The sequence below is a fragment of the Aquarana catesbeiana genome, linkage group LG09, assembly GCF_042186555.1.
Source record: "Aquarana catesbeiana isolate 2022-GZ linkage group LG09, ASM4218655v1, whole genome shotgun sequence".
Lineage (NCBI taxonomy): Eukaryota > Metazoa > Chordata > Amphibia > Anura > Ranidae > Aquarana > Aquarana catesbeiana.
Genome location: NC_133332.1, coordinates 36,601,762 through 36,618,131, shown reverse-complemented (window position 1 = coordinate 36,618,131; position 16,370 = coordinate 36,601,762). Strand labels below are relative to the sequence as shown.

Below are 16,370 nucleotides of genomic sequence, written 5' to 3'. Positions count from 1 at the left end.
TTCTCGGCCTTTTGGCAAAGATCAAGTGTAGTATCTATTCTTATCAGTTTCCAGGAGGTGGCGCTTGCTTCCGTCCCTGATCTATGGCGAAATAGAGATGGGATTGCGGTTGCTATGCAAAACCTGCTGGAGTGAAGGTGACCTGGAGCGGTTTGAAGCCAAAAAGGAAGCCTTCTGATGGGGATGGAGAACCACGGGGTCTGAACCAGAGGGTCGGGACCCTGGTCTTCTGGCCTGGATTGGGGCGGATCTAGCTCCAGACAGTTATTTGGGAGAGAACGCTTACTCATGCCTTGCAAGGGGGGGAGGGAGTGGCAAGTACTTCCCGAATGTAATTAGGAGGAGTGATGGGAGCGACGGCAGAGCCTGATGGTAAAGGGCTCTTTCCGGCTTCCTGATCTCCATATCCTTCCTGTCTGTGGTGGGGTCTGCTGTGGTCTGGGCTGGGTGGTCAGGGCTTTTTCGAAAAGCCAGTGGTGAATGTGCCCCTGAAGTGGCAGTTCAGGGGTGCCGTATAGTCACGGTGTGAAAGCACTTGATTTTATGGCACCATGGTCACTTCACCACAACACACGTTTTTCGCACCTGCCTCTTGGGCCGGGCCTTTTGGCCAGGACCAGGGGAAATTTTTATGCCTGGCCGGAGGGCCGGCCATTGTATAGCACAATGGCCACTTTCACTCTCCCATCTCACTATCTTCCCCACTCTTTCTTTTACCCCTGTTTGTCACCTTTTTGTCTTTTTTTTTTTTGGTTGTCTTTGGATACACGTTTTGTCACTGTGTGGCGAGTAGGGTGTGGGTCCTCGGGCCTACTCTGAAAGTCTTGGGAGGGGGTGGACATAGGCCTTTTGGCTTGGTTCGCCCTCTCCTTTGAGGGGTCTCTCTTCGGGAGAGCCCCACTGTACTTGGGTTGGTCTGCTTCGGCAGTCCTTCCAGTTGTGGGGGTCCGCCTGGTTTCGGCCGGATGGACCCTTTGTCTGAGTACCTCAGTCACTGTCTGGAGCCTAACGCCCCGGGGGATCAGGGTAAGGTCCTTCCCTAGTGGAGGACTCTGTACACCCGTTGCACGTTTTTGTGTTTCACTCTCTATGTGTGGGCATTTTTTTTTGGCACCGGGTGGAAGTTTTTGAGGTGTGTTTTGCACGCCAATGGCTAAAAAAAAAAAAAAAAAAAGGAGGTCCTTTCTAGACTGGTTGGGTAGGCCCACTGAAGCCCCCATGGGCAACAGGTGATGACTTTCCCTCAACCGTCTGTCCAGGTCCAATTACACCATCGGATTTGCATGCGCCCTTCCCACTATTGGTCGGGCCAACATCGCCTCCTCTGGAAACTGATAAGAACAGATTTTTTGATTGAAAAATGTATACTTTATTTTGCAAGAAAATATACAAAAAAACAAATACTTAAACAGGGTACATCCAATCTGTACTGCGACGCAGCGCATAAATACACTACATTACAATACATCACCAAGCATACAAATAAATTACATTCATCCTGCGGTATGATGCCTAATGTGTTGTGCAGAGTAGTAATACCCCGAAACATCACATCATGCATGACGCCGCATTACCCTGAAAGCAGTACTAAAAAAAACATTTCACAAAAAGTCCAGTCATACAGTCAAATAACATTCAAATGGGCAACGGGTGTGATGGGGGGGGTGGAGAAGGTGGGGCAGGGGAGGGAGTAAAGAGTTCACAGGCCCGAAGCTTTATTTGAACTGCCAAAGGATACACGGGGGAGAGGGGGGGGGGTGGGGAAATCTTCAGACCTCCTCTTCCTCCTTGAAGTCCATCAGGTGATAGTCTCTGAGCAGGCTGTGAACCAGTCTGCGACAGTCCTCGATGGACATCCTCTCCCGCTGGTGGATGAGGCGCTTTCTGGCGCACCATAAAGCGTCCTTAAAGCAACACAGCACCCGCCAGGCACCGTCAATGTCCTCCTGTGAATGAGTTCCACAGAAGAGTCCGTTCAACACACCAAAGTGTGTGATTGCAGTCTGTGGTACAAAGTCTTTGAGTTCAGGTTCCAGGGCCCTCAACAGGTCCTGTGCAAAGGGGCACTCCCAGAAAACATGCAGAGCAGTTTCCTCCTGGATGATGTAAAAGGGGCAGTGCCTGTATCTACACAGGTTTCTGGCATGCATGAATGTCCTGAGTGGCAGCCCCCCTTGGATTGCCATCCATGCCAGATCTTTGTGCCTGTTGGTGAGTCTCTTTGAAGAGACATTTCTCCAGACCACTTTACAAGTGGCTGAAGGGAGGCCTGGAACAGTCTCAACAATGTCCGATGCTCTGATCAACGTGTGGATAGTTTTGGCTTCCACAAGTCGTGCTTCACTCCATGTAGCCCCAGCTCCTTGATAAACTTGAAGGTGTCCAAGTAGTACCAAGGCATGTCCCAGTTGTAGGGGATGGAGCTGTCCCATTTGTCCCATCCAAGGGTCCTCCAAAGAGGCAGGAGGAAAAAACGGGACATAGAGTTACCACCAGAGTCCACAGTTCTGTCCACCAATGTCCTGCGGATGCAGTTACAAGAAAAGCACACCCTCAATAGTGTAGCGATGTCGGGCACGCCCTTACCGCCCTTGAGGGGTTCCTTGAACATAACCGCCCGCTTCACTCTGTCCATTTTGGAGCTCCAGATGAAGTGAAACACCGCCCTGGTGATGGCCTTAGGAACCACTTTCCGAAGAGCATGACTTCCGACTTCCCGCAGTTGACCTTTGCCCCTGAAGCTTGGCCGAAGTCCTCACAGGTCTGGGCGAGTGTGTCGATGGAGCGCCGATCAGCACAGAACACCGTCACGTCGTCCATGTAGAGTGAGCACTTGACCTCCCGTCTGTCCGGTCCTGGTGCGGTGATCCCTCTGATCTCTGGGTTCCGTCTGATGCTTCGGGCGAAGAGCTCTATACAACAAACAAAAAGCAGAGGTGAGAGAGGGCAGCCTTGTCTGACCCCAGACAGGATTGGAAAGGGGTCAGTTTTCCAGCCATTTACCAGCACCAAACTAGAAATGTCAGTGTACATTACATTCACATACGAACAAAACATTTCCCCAAGACCAAACCTGCGCAGAGCTCTGCACATAAACTCGTGGGAGACACGGTCAAAGGCCTTCTCCTGGTCAAGACTGACCAGGGCCGCGTGCACACGGCGGCCATGAATGTACTGGACCGTGTCCCGGACAAGCGCAAGGCTGTCCGCAATCCTGCGACCAGGAATGCCGCAAGTCTGATCCGGGTGGATGATCTGTCCGATGACAGACTTCAGCCTGTTGGCCAGGACCTTGGCGAGGATTTTGTAGTCCACGTTCAGCAGAGAGATCGGATGCCAATTTTTAAGATCCGATCTCTCCCCCTTCCGCTTATACAAAATCGTGATCATCCCCTCCCTCAGTGACGGAGGCATTCTGCCCTCCACCACCATCTCCTCGTACAGCTCGAGCAGGTCCGGGCCCACGAGATCCCACAGTGCTACATAGAGTTCAACTGGGAGACCATCGCAGCCCGGAGTCTTGCCTCGCCTAAAGGATTTAGCGGCAGAGTGCAGCTCCTCCAGCACCAAGGGGGCGTTGACGGTTGATGAACCTGCAGGATCAATTTGGTTAGAGATACCTGACAGGAACCTGTCGGCCGCCTGTGTGTCCGTTTCTTTCGGGGAGTAGAGGTTGGTGTAGTAGTCGCTGACCACTTTCATCACAGCCTTCTTCCCCTTCTGGAGTGTTCCGGTCTTGTCGCGCAACTCTGACAAGGGTGTGTGTCCTGAGTGGAGTTTCCTGAAAAAGAAAGAATTACACTTCTCACCTTTCTCAAGATTCTCCACCTTGGCACGGAAGACAATGTGCCTGGATTCTTCCTCGAAGTGTCCTTTCAGGCTCCTCTTGGTGTCCTCCAGGTCCTGCCTAACGTCCCAGCCACAGTGCTGAAGGTCCTGCAGGGACTGCAACTGACGCTGCAGTCTCCTGAGTTCCCTCCTCCTGGCACACACACGCTGGCGTCCCCTTGCCTGAAAGAAGCTACGCAGCTTAACCTTCACAAACTCCCACCAGTCACTTACCCTTCCGAAGAATCTCTTTTCCTCCGTCCAGGTGGCATAGGCATCTCGGAGTTCCCCCATCAATTCCTCGTTTTCCAGCAGGGTGCTATTCAGCTTCCAGGAACCCGGTCCGCGGGCAAAGCCCTCGCCCAGGTCACCCCGAAAGTGAATAGCCCTGTGATCAGAGAAAAAGCAGGGGACCATGGAGAACTCACGATGCTTGACTGTTCTTGAAGTGAGCACGAAGTCAATCCTGGAACGCACAGATCCATCGGGTCGGCACCACGAATAGTTCACGGTCCCTTTCCCTATGGATCCCACGGCGTCCTGCAAGGAGGCCTCCGAGATCATCTCCTTGAGCAGCCTAGAAGTAGCATCAAGTTTTGCGTATATGCTGGAGCTGCGCCCATCCTCCTCGATCGGACAGTTAAAATCACCGCAGATCACTACTGTTCTGGTGGTGACGAGTTGGGTCCGCAGGGTCTGGAAGAGTTCCAGACGCGCATTCTTGTCTGGGGGGGCGTACACGTTGATGAGCCTAACTGGCTCTTCCACCCACGAGCCGTCTATGACCAAAAGACGGCCACAGACTAGCTCATGGATAGAGTCAACCGTGAAACGCCCACCCCTGACCAGAATGGCTACGCCTGCAGACTTGCAATCGCCACCCCCGGACCAGTAGGAGGGACCAAGGGTCCACTGGGAGGACAGATGAGTGTACCTCCTCAGGGGGGGAAGGGCGCATGTAGACATCACTCTGCTGACTTGAAAGAAAGGTCAGGACCGCTTGCCTTCTAGATGTATCCTTGATACTCCTCACATTAATGGAAAAGATTGAGATCTCAGCCATAATGAAAAAGGGTATGAGGGTCTAGTTAACAAGGGTCCGAACTTACCTCCCCGGAGGGGGGGGTGGTTCTTCCGTTGCGTCTTCTGCCTGTCCTGTGTCCTGGGCCAGGCCCAGCTCCTCAAGGACAGACTCCATCATCTGCTGGCTGATGTGGATGTTGGGGGGGAGGTCATGCTCAGGGTCGACCACGATCTCCTCCCCTTCCTCCTCCTCTCCTGCAGACTCTAGGTCCTCCACTACTTGCTTGGGTCCCTCGCTGTCGCGTTGGACCCCGTTGGGCCGTTTGGTGGAGGTGGCGGGTTCCTCAGCTGTTGGGCTCTCTGGCTTACGTTTCCGGCTTCCTCTTGGGCCACTGGTGGGGGTGGAGGGGGGTGGGAGGGTGGGGAAGTCCTCCAGGGAGGACAGGTTGGGGGGGGAAGGGGTGGGGAGGGGCTCCTCCGGCACAGAGGGGGTGGGTGGGGGTGTGCTGGAGGTAGGGGCAGGGGCAGGAGGGGCAGGGGCAGGTGGGGCGGGAGTGGACTTACCTTTGGCCTTTCGAGGTTCTTTTGGTTTTTCTGGCAGCTTTCTCCCGGATGGCTTACCCTGGCTTACTGCTCCAGCGTAGGTCCGGGTTCTCTGGGGGCAGTGTCTGAAGACATGTTCTGCCATTCCGCAAAGGTTGCAGGCTTTGGACCTCGGACAGTCCTTGGTCTCGTGGCCTGTCACCCTACAGAACTTGCAAGCAAGTTCTGTACAATCCTTCCCTATGTGTCCCGGCTGCCCACACTTGTTACAGTTGTAGGGTATGCCGGGGTAGAAGAGGATTCCTGCGGAGGATCCCAGGGAGAAGAAAGGCTGCAGGTGCTGGATGTCCCCCGAAGGGTCTTTCCTCAGTTTGCAGAGCACAGACCACTTACCTATCCAGAAGCCGTTTGCATCGAAGATTTGGATCGGGTCCTTCACCACGGTGCAGAACCTCTGGAGGTAGGTGGCTATGTCCTTTCCACTGGTATGGGGGTTCCTCATGGCCACTGTCACCCGCTTTTCGTCCCGTGTTATGGGGCAGTTCGCAGTGAACTTCCGGAAAGGGGATTCAGGGCCACTGGTCTTCACCATCTCCCAGTATCTTCTGCAGACCTGGAACGACACAAAAGTTATAAAGAATATACCTCTTGTGAAGGCCTGCACAGAAAGCGTCTCCGCTTTGCTGAACCCCTGTTCCAGGATCATCTTCTTTCCAAAGATCTCCGGGGTCATGTCGGGGACTCTTCCGTCCACCTCCTTCAGCTGCAGCACGACCGTCTGCTTCATCCATGGCTCCAAAGCTGGGAGCCCGTCTGCAGGCTGGTCTGGCTTGGCTGGTCCTTGTCGGCTGGTGCCAGCCGGGGTAGGGGCGGGGGTTGAGGCAGCGGCATTCCCGGGCTTGGAGGAAGTGGCTGGAATGGGGTTCTTCTTCTCTTTTCCGGTCTTCTTTTCGCTCTTCCCCATCGTCAAGGATTTGGATGTCGCTTCAGATGTTTCTTAGGCGGCTTCCTTCTGGTTCCTCGATGTCTTCGCTCTTTTTCGTAGCCTTTAAAAAGGCTCTAGCATCTACTGCCCGGAGGTAGTAATGCGGAGTGGGGGAGGAGGGAAGACCGCAATCTCGTTCCCTGTGGGGGCTAAGCCTCGTCTAACCCAATAGCAGCAAGTAGGTGAAGCTGAATTTAATCAACGATCCTACCAGGCCGAGCAGTGGGTACCCCACAAGGACCAATTAGCTTGGATAGATACAAGTGGTTCTCAACGTCCTAGCTGTGAAGCAGAGACACCCCTAAGGGCTAAAGTCGATACTACACTTGATCTTAGCCAAAAGGCCGAGAAGCAATTAGCAATAATCACGCCTCAGTTGAACCTCATTGGCTATGATACTGCCACTGCGCAAAGCTAGTGGAGCGAACTCACTGCACGTCCATCCTGGTCAGTTCCTCCCCCCTGCTGCTTGTGAATTCTACTTTTCTGTTTTTGACATTGGCACAATGGCTCCTGTTGCACAAGAGCCTTTTAAACAAATAGTAAAAGAGCTATTACACACTTTCTAGCAGTATTGAGCAGAAGACTTAATTTCCATTCAACCCCTGCAAAATATGGAGATTGACATGTAATCAACATTCCAATAAAATGTATTTTATAGATATGTTTTTAATATAGAATATCAATAGATACTCTCTAGCAATTAAAATATCTATGTTTCATTTAAAAACACAGTATATTTTATTGTCATAGGCCAGCAAATGTTCCAGAATCTTACTGAGTAATCTTATGAGTCATATGCAGATTATGTTTCTCTGATTGGCCCAGCAGGAAAGTGGGCGGGAACTAATAGCCAAGCTCCTGAAAGCAAAGTGCTACCTGCATATCTCCTAAACTCACAAGTCAGCGGCAAACAGAGTCAGATTTAAAGACAAGGCAAACTTTGTGAAGTATTTTTCATTTTTAATTCAGTTCATTTTACCATTGCTTATTGTCTTCTTCATCATTTTTTAGTAAATATTTTCTTGCGTTGTTTTTCTGTTCTTTTATTCAAACAAAATAAAAAAAAATTGTAAGCTGAATCTTAGAATGATTTAATCCAAAATAAAAAAAGCATCTTATCTCTTTGAAGAAAGACACCTATTGTAAACTCTGTGACATACCTGTCTAGGTGTGGCAGCAAGTGCAACAAATCTTTTTTTATGTGAAAACTACAAAATCAGGTGCTGTGAATGGCACGTGTTTCCATTAAATCAAGTGGCGGTGACTTTTGTGTGGATGTAAAGGGGTTAATGGTGTAGTTACCCTTCACCAATGACTATCACTCTCACTCAATGGTGCTTAAATTCTTTCACCAGAGCAGGAATATTCCTGCACAGAGTGGGATTTTAGAGTGAAACCGTTATATTCTCTACCCCACGATCTTAGGATCCTCAATTATTTTGTTTGGAAAACCGTTATTCCTAGAGAAAATATTAATCCCGGCCTACAATAATTCATGGTCAGTGCAAACAGAGCTGAATACATAAATATTATTATGAACCTGTAGTCCAAATAACTCTACTTTTCCATTTTTGACATTGCCACAATGGCTCCTTTTTTTTTTTTTTTTTTTTGAAAGCCTATGGCGTGCAAAACACACCCCAAAAACTTCACCCGGTGCATAAAAAATGTGCACACACATAAAGAGTGCTCACAAAAAAGTGCCACGGGTACACAAGACGTGCCAATTCCCTGATCCCCCGGGGCGTTAGGCTCCTGCGGGGACAAAGGTACTTACAATGGTCTGTCCGGCCGAAACCAGACAGACCCCGTTCTCTGGAGGGCCTGCCGAGACAGGACCCACCCAAGTACTAGGTGGGGCTCCCCCGAAGGGAGACCCCATGAGAGAGGGCGAACTAAGCCAGAAGGCCATGTCCACCCCCACCCAAGACGTTCAGGGCTGGCCCGAGGACCCGCATCCTTACTAATCAAACGTGCAAAAACGTGAAAGACAAGACGTGACAAAACATAGGTTTTCAAAATAAATAAAAAGTGGGGAAAGGGATAGTGAAGAGGAGAGTGAAAGAAGTGGCCATTGTGTAAAACAATGACCAGGCCCTCCGGCCAGGAATAAAAAATTCCTCTGGTCCTAGCCAAAAGGCCCAGCCCAAGAGGCAGGTGCTTAAAAAGCGTGTTATGGTGCAGTGACCTTGGTGCCCAAAATCAAAGTGTCTGCCACACACAGTGATTCTATGGCACCCCTGGCCTGCCACTCCAGGGGCACTACTCCATAGGCTTTCAAGTTCAACCCCAGCCCACAGCCCAGACCACAGCAGCCCCCACCACAGGCAGAAAGGTGTGGAGATCCAGAAGCTTGGTGAGAGCCCTTTACCATCAGGCTCCACCGTCGCTCCCATCACTCCTACCTAATTACATTCGGGAGATACTAGCCACTCCCCCCCCCTCAAAGGGGTAGTAAGCGTTCTCTCCCAAAAAACTGTCCGTAGCTAGAGCTACCACAATCCAGGCCAGAAGGCCAGGGACCCGACCCTCCGGCCAGACCCATGTGCAGCACCCATCCTCACCAGGAGGTCCTTTCTAGACTGGTTGGGTAGGCCCACTGAAGCCCCCATGGGCAACAGGTGATGACTTTCCCTCAACCGTCTGTCCAGGTCCAATTACACCATCGGATTTGCATGCGCCCTTCCCACTATTGGTCGGGCCAACATCGCCTCCTCTGGCAACTGATAAGAACAGATTTTTTTTTTTTTTTACCACATCAGTTCTGGAAAAATAACCCAATCTTATATCTTTTGTCTTAGGTATTTTCGACAGATAAGGGGAACTCCGTCTATTTTCCATCAATACATCATTTGTGGTAAGTCTAATTATTTTTTATTATTATTGTTATTATTATTATTTTTTTGTATTTAAATTCTATTTAATCATTCTATTCCAAAGGTTAAATTTCCAAAATATTTCTGATTTTTCTCTACCAAAGCATTTAATATCTCTCAAATAATAGGTATACAAGAAGCTCAAACCTAATCTGACACAAGCCTCCTCTACAATAATTTCTCTTCTAAATAAGTTAATATTCCTTACTTTCCAAAGTGCCATTTTTATTGAGCTTATTAGTAGCCAAATTCTTTTGAAGTCTTCTTTCGGAATTCCCACTCCATAAAGCACCATTTCATACTTAAAATTTTTAATCGAACTTAGCTCTTGAATCAGACGTCCAGCTTTTTTCCAAACTTCCTGTGCATATGCACAATTCCAAAAAACATGAAGTGGGGTTTCATCAGCATAGCAGCCCAGCTTTACACATTGTGCATTCCTAATCAATCCTCTACAATATTGAAAGTTCTTAGTTGGCAGGATTTCTCTTACGATGCTCCAGGCTAAGTCTTTCTGTTCATTGGATAGGAGTCCACAAGCCACCCTATCCCAAATTTCTTTAGTTGTTTTGTATGAAAAATTCTTGATTGGGCTCATTATACATCTCTCTTCCAGGAGTTTTTTTAATTTCTTATAATCTTTTAAAACATTCATATCAACATCCACCAGATTAAAATCTTTAAAAATTCTTTCTAAAATAATATAGTTTTCAGGAGGAGTCCATCTTACCGGTTTTGTCTGATCCAATTCCGTCCATTTGTATCGGTTCATAAAGAATCCCAGTTGATATTTAAGAAAGGTATTTAGTCGTCCTTCTTGGCTTAATAACTTGTAAAAAATGTACGAAAAATATTTAGTGCACAAAAATTTTCTTATATCAGGAAAACCTTTTCCTCCTTTGCTTTTGGGTTTATATATTTCTTCTCGTTTCAATCTTTCCATTTTAACGCCCCAAAAAAAATTAAAACAACTTTTAATCAGCCTTTTCAACATAAGAACTGGTGGGAAAAAAACCATTGCTAAATATAGAATAATTGGAAGAATAACTTGTTTTAAGATCAGAATCTTCCCTTCCATCGTTAAAGTTCTTAGTCTCCAAAAGTCTAATTTTTTCTTAACTCTTTCCAGGAGTGCTTCCCAGTTTTTGATGTTGCCTCCAGTCTGCAGAAAGTAAACTCCTAAAATTTTTGACTCTGTTACCCTGGGTATCTTGATGTCCTTTTCAATATAAAAATTCCCAAAAGTAAGAACTCCCGATTTTTCCAAATTAATTTTGAATCCCGAGCCTCCACAGAACCATTCCACAATCCTGAGGGCTCTTTTAAGACTTTTGGAATTTTTTACCACAAGGGTTACATCATCCATATAGGCGACTGTTTTAACGTGATATCCATTACTTCCAGGTATAAAAAATCCTTCCACTACTTTATCTTTTCTAATTGCATTCAATAAAGGTTCTATTGCACAAATGAAGAGTATTGGAGATAGTGGGCACCCTTGTTTCACTCCACTTAATAAATTAATTTTTCCTGATAAGAAACCATTGATCGAAACCACACTAAAAGCATTGTTATAAAGACTTTTGATCTGTTTTAAAAGCTTGTCTGGAAAACTCATCTTCTTTAAAACACGGAATAAAAACTCATGGGCCACTCTATCGTAGGCTTTTTCAAAGTCTAGGGATGCCAGAGCCAAGCTCTGACCACGATCTTTCACATCCCATATTATATCATGTATTAATATTAAAGAGTCAGAAATGGTCCTACCTGGCACCGCACATGTCTGATCCTCCAAGATTATTGATTCCACGTGTTTTTTCATTCTGTTGGCAATCAATTTCGCATATATCTTGTAGTCCGTATTTAGTAATGTAATCGGTCTCCAATTCTTGATTAGTTCTTTATCTCCTTTTTTATAGATGAGGACTATCACACCTTCATTCCAGGAGTCTGGCAATTTAAAATTTTTGGATACTTCATCAATAACTTCCATAAAATCATTTTTAAGAATTCCCCAAAAAAATTGATAAAATTCTACAGGAAATCCATCCTTGCCAGGGGTTTTAAAATTGGAGAAACTATTAATAACGGTCAATACTTCTTCAGGGTTAAAATCTTTTGCCAACAATTCTTGATCTAATATATTTAAAGCATTATCCAGACCTTTAATAAAAAATTCCGATAAAAAGTCATCTATTTTTTTTGTGCAAAACAGCTCTTTATAAAAATCTTCTACTTTTCCCAATTTTTTCCTTATTGTGGTTTCTCCTTCGATTTTTTTAATTTCATGTTTATTACCAATGATTTTTTTGAAAAAGAATTTTGAACATTTTTCATTTTCCTCCAGGTCTCTTACTCTAGAATTGAAGATAATTTGCTTTCCTCTGTCTTCCAACACTTTTTTAATTTCTCTCCTTGTTTTTTCTATTTCAGTTCCTATATCGATTCCTTCATTTGCAAAAAGATGGAGAACTTGCAAATTAGCGGTAAGTTTTTGATATACTTCTCTTTTCTCCTTTGCTTCTTCTTTGCTTTTCTTGATAAAAAATTCTTTAAAAAGCTCTTTTCCTTCATCCCACCATATCAGAATGTTTTCATAATTCGCCTTTCTCTTATTCCATTCCTTGTACAAATCTTCAAATTCCTCTCTTATTTTTCCTTCTTTTAATAATGAGGTGTTTAGTTTCCAGTAGGGAGATTTTTTCTCCACCCCACCTCCAATTTCCACCTTACAGAAAATTAGTTTATGGTCTGAGAAGCAGTTATCCTTGGTTTCAAACTCCTTTATTTTGATGCATTCTGACATAAAAAAATAATCGATTCTAGACTCCGCTCTATTGCTGCTCCATGTCATTTTATGACTCAAATCTGCTCCACAAGCCATCCATGCATCTTTAAGATTTATGGAAGAAATCACATCTTTTAGGCTAGCAACGGAACTATCTTTCTTTTGATTGTCGTCCAGTGAGCAGTTAAAATCTCCACCAATGATTATTGGGTCCGTTCCTAGAGAAAAGAGTTGTAAAATTTCGAATAATTCTTTTCTTTCTTCTTTTAAGTTAGAAGCATAAACATTAAAAACTTTTATTTTTTGCTCTCCTTTCTTCAGGGTTGCCATTAGGAGTCTTCCGGGGCAAAGGTCTTCGATTGCGGTAAGTTCCCACTCTTTTGATGTCAAGATACCGACTCCTACACATTTGTTTGCATTTCCTCCAGAAAAGACGGCATTCCCCTTCCAAAATTTTTTAATTTCATCATAAGATATTCTTTGTTCCAAATTGCATTCTTGTAAGAAAATAATGTCAAACCCCTGCATCTCTAAGAAGTCGTACAGAGCCGCTCTTCTTCTTGGGCTCCTCAGACTTCTCACGTTCAGGGATGCTATTTTCGTCATTTTGATAGTCGAGTGATCGCAGGGCTTTCCCCACCGCCCTCTTCTGGTCCAGATGGATACTCCTCAATCCTGAGACTCTCTTCTTCCGGTTCGCTTGAAGAGATATCCCCGATGATAGGCTCTACGACTCGAACTTTTCTTTTCCCTTCATTTTCCTCTTCTTCTGTTTCTTCTTGTCTTTCTTTCGAACCTCTTTTTAGGGACATAGCGTCTACCTGCATGTTTCCAGGTTCTTCCACTACCTCCACCGGTTCTGGTGCTTTGGTGTTTACTTGCACTTCCATCTCCTTTTCACTTGTTTTCCCTTCTTCCAACGGCCCCTCTGGTACTTCTACCATCCCACTATTCCCGGTTTCCTCCACTACCTGGGTCACATCCGTGGGATCTTTGAGTTGTTCCTCCTCTGGTGTTACTTGGGCCTCTCCTCCTACTTTTTCATTGTTTCCTCTTTCTTCTTCTTCTTCTTTTCCTCCATCTTCTGCATCTTTCTTCCTCTTCTCTTCTTCTTCCTCTTCTCTTCTTCTCGGGCAGTCTAATTTTGTATGAGATTGCCCTACACACTTCCAACATCTTTGGCAAAAATTATCATCATGGCCATACTCCGCACACTTTTTACAGTATGGGGGCATGCCAGCAAAAAAAAGATATCCTCTACTCCGATTAATAAAAATAATGGGTGGCGGTCTACTCACTCCTCCGTCTTGATCTTTCCTGAAAGCGACAAGGAACCGCCTCTTGCCATTCCATACCCCGAAGGAGTTTTTCCCATCCCCTTTAAAGGTGACTTTTTCACAATATCTATATAGATATTGTTCCACCTCTTTCTGGGAAATAAAAGGATTGTACATATGTACTGTAAGTAATTTTGCCTGCTGTTGAAATAAAGGCAAAATTCGGATTCCTTGAAAGATTGGGTCATCCATTCGCTCCATGTATAGGGAAAAGGCCCTCTCGCAGGCTCCAGTGCTGTTCAGAGTCACATCCACTGTTCCTCGAGAAAAAAAATCTTGTACGCAAAAATAATCCTTCAAAGAAATACCTAGCATTGGGCCAAAAAATTTGTTATACAGGAACTGAAGATTCTTCTCTTCACGAAATCCTGCTCCCACCATAAAGCGTAGAGTATCCTTCATGCTGAAGAATTCTGAAGAGGCAGACTCACGGTGATCACCTCCTTTCTTCTCTCTTCTTCTTAGGAACTCCATTTCCAAAAATGAATAAATAATGAGCTTCCGTCCGGAAAAACGAATAGGTAATGAACCTCTTCAAAGAAAACGAATAAGTAATGAGATGTTGCTTCCTCCGTCCAATCCAACGATCCCAACGAACTCCGATATGCAAATATAGTCTTGAGATAAATCCCAAGCTATAGATCGCCCTCCGTTAAACTTCAGACAGCGCTGAGCCCAAAAGCAGCATGAACCAGACCAGTTAAGGAGCAGGTTGACAAGGCCAAGCTCAGTTGGTGTCTTCAGTAAACCTCTTAACTTAGACCAGGCAGTCGAAACTACACTAGATCATAGCCAAAAGGCCGAGAAGCGGCACAAGAGCCTTTTAAACAAATAGTAAAAGAGCTATTACACACTTTCTAGCAGTATTGAGCAGAAGACTTAATTTCCATTCAACCCCTGCAAAATATGGAGATTGACATTTAATCAACATTCCAATAAAATGTATTTTATAGATATGTTTTTAATATAGAATATCAATAGATACTCTCTAGCAATTAAAATATCTATGTTTCATTTAAGAACACAGTATATTTTATTGTCATAGGCCAGCAAATGTTCCAGAATCTTACTGAGTAATCTTATTGAGTCATATGCAGATTATGTTTCTCTGATTGGCCCAGCAGGAAAGTGGGCGGGAACTAATAGCCAAGCTCCTGAAAGCAAAGTGCTACCTGCATATCTCCTAAACTCACAAGTCAGCGGCAAGCAGAGTCAGATTTAAAGACAAGGTAAACTTTGTGAAGTATTTTTCATTTTTAATTCAGTTCATTTTACCATTGCTCATTGTCTTCTTCATCATTTTTTAGTAAATATTTTCTTGCATTGTTTTTCTGTTCTTTTATTCAAAGAAAATAAAAGAAATGTAAGCTGAATCTTAGGATCATTTAATCAAAAATAAAAAAAGCATCTTATCTCTTTGAAGAAAGGCACCTATTGTAAACTCTGTGACATACCTGTCTAGGTGTGGCAGCAAGTGCAACAAATCTTTTTTTATGTGAAAACTACAAAATCAGGTGCTGTGAATGGCACGTGTTTCCATTAAATCAAGTGGTGGTGGCTTTTGTGTGGATGTAAAGGGGTTAATGGTGTAGTTACCCTTCACCAATGACTAGCACTCTCACTCAATGGTGCTTAAATTCTTTCACCAGAGCAGGAATATTCCTGCACAGAGTGGGATTTTAGAGTGAAACCATTATATTCTCTACCCCACGATCTTAGGATCCTCAATTATTTTGTTTGGAAAACCGTTACTCCTAGAGAAAATATTAATTCCGGCCTACAATAATTCATGGTCAGTGCAATCAGAGCTGAACACATAAATATTATTATGAACCCGCAGCCCAAATAACTCTACTTTTCTGTTTTTGACATTGCCACAATGGCTCCTGTTGCACAATTTTTGATTGAAAATGTATACTTTATTTTGCCAGAAAATATACAAAAAACAAATACTTAAACAGGGTACATTCAGTACTGCGACGCAGCGCATAAATACACTACATAACAGTACATTGCCAAGCATGCAGATATATGACATTCATCCTGCGGTATGATGCCTAATGTGTTGTGCAGAGTAATAATACCCCGAAACATCACATCATGCATGACGCTGCATTACCCTGAAAGCAGTACTTCAAAACCATTTCACAAAAAGTCCGGTCATACAGTCAAATAACATTCAAATGGGCAACGGGTGTGATATGGGGGGGTGGAGAAGGTGGGGTAGGGGAGGGAGTAAAGAGTTCACAGGCCCGAAGCTTTATTTGAACTGCCAAAGGATACACGGGTGGGGAAATCTTCAGACCTCCTCTTCCTCCTTGAAGTCCATCAAGTGATAGTCTCTGAGCAGACTTTGAACCAGTCTGCGGCAGTCCTCGATGGACATCCTCTCCCGCTGGTGGATGAGGCGCTTTCTGGCGCACCATAAAGCGTCCTTAAAGCAGCACAGCACCCGCCAGGCACTGTCAATGTCCTCCTGTGAATGAGTTCCACAGAAGAGTCCGTTCAACACACCAAAGTGTGTGATAGCAGTCTGTGGTACAAAGTCTTTGAGTTCAGGTTCCAAGGCCCTCAACAGGTCCTGTGCAAAGGGATACTCCCAGAAAACATGCAGAGCAGTTTCCTCCTGGATGATGCAAAAGGGGCAGTGCCTGTATCTGCACAGGTTTCTGGCATGCATGAATGTCCTGAGTGGCAACCCCCCTTGGATTGCCATCCATGCCAGATCTTTGTGCCTGTTGGTGAGTCTCTTTGAAGAAACATTCCTCCAGACCACTTTACAAGTGGCTGAAGGGAGGCCTGGAACAGTCTCATCAATGTCCGATGCTCTGATCAAATTGTGGATAGTTTTTGGCTTCCACAAGTCGGGCTTCACTCCATGTAGCCCCAGCTCCTTAATAAACTTGAAGGTGTCCAAGTAGTACCAAGGGGTGTCCCAGTTGTAGGGGATGGAGCTGTCCCATTTGTCCCAGCCAAGTGTCCTCCAT

General features: G+C 45.4%; 1 pseudogene; it reads right to left on the bottom strand.

Moving 5' to 3' along the window:
• Positions 1–6,730: 6,730 nt before the first annotated feature.
• On the bottom strand, positions 6,731–6,795 carry LOC141109113 (U4 spliceosomal RNA; annotated as a pseudogene).
• Positions 6,796–16,370: the final 9,575 nt, after the last annotated feature.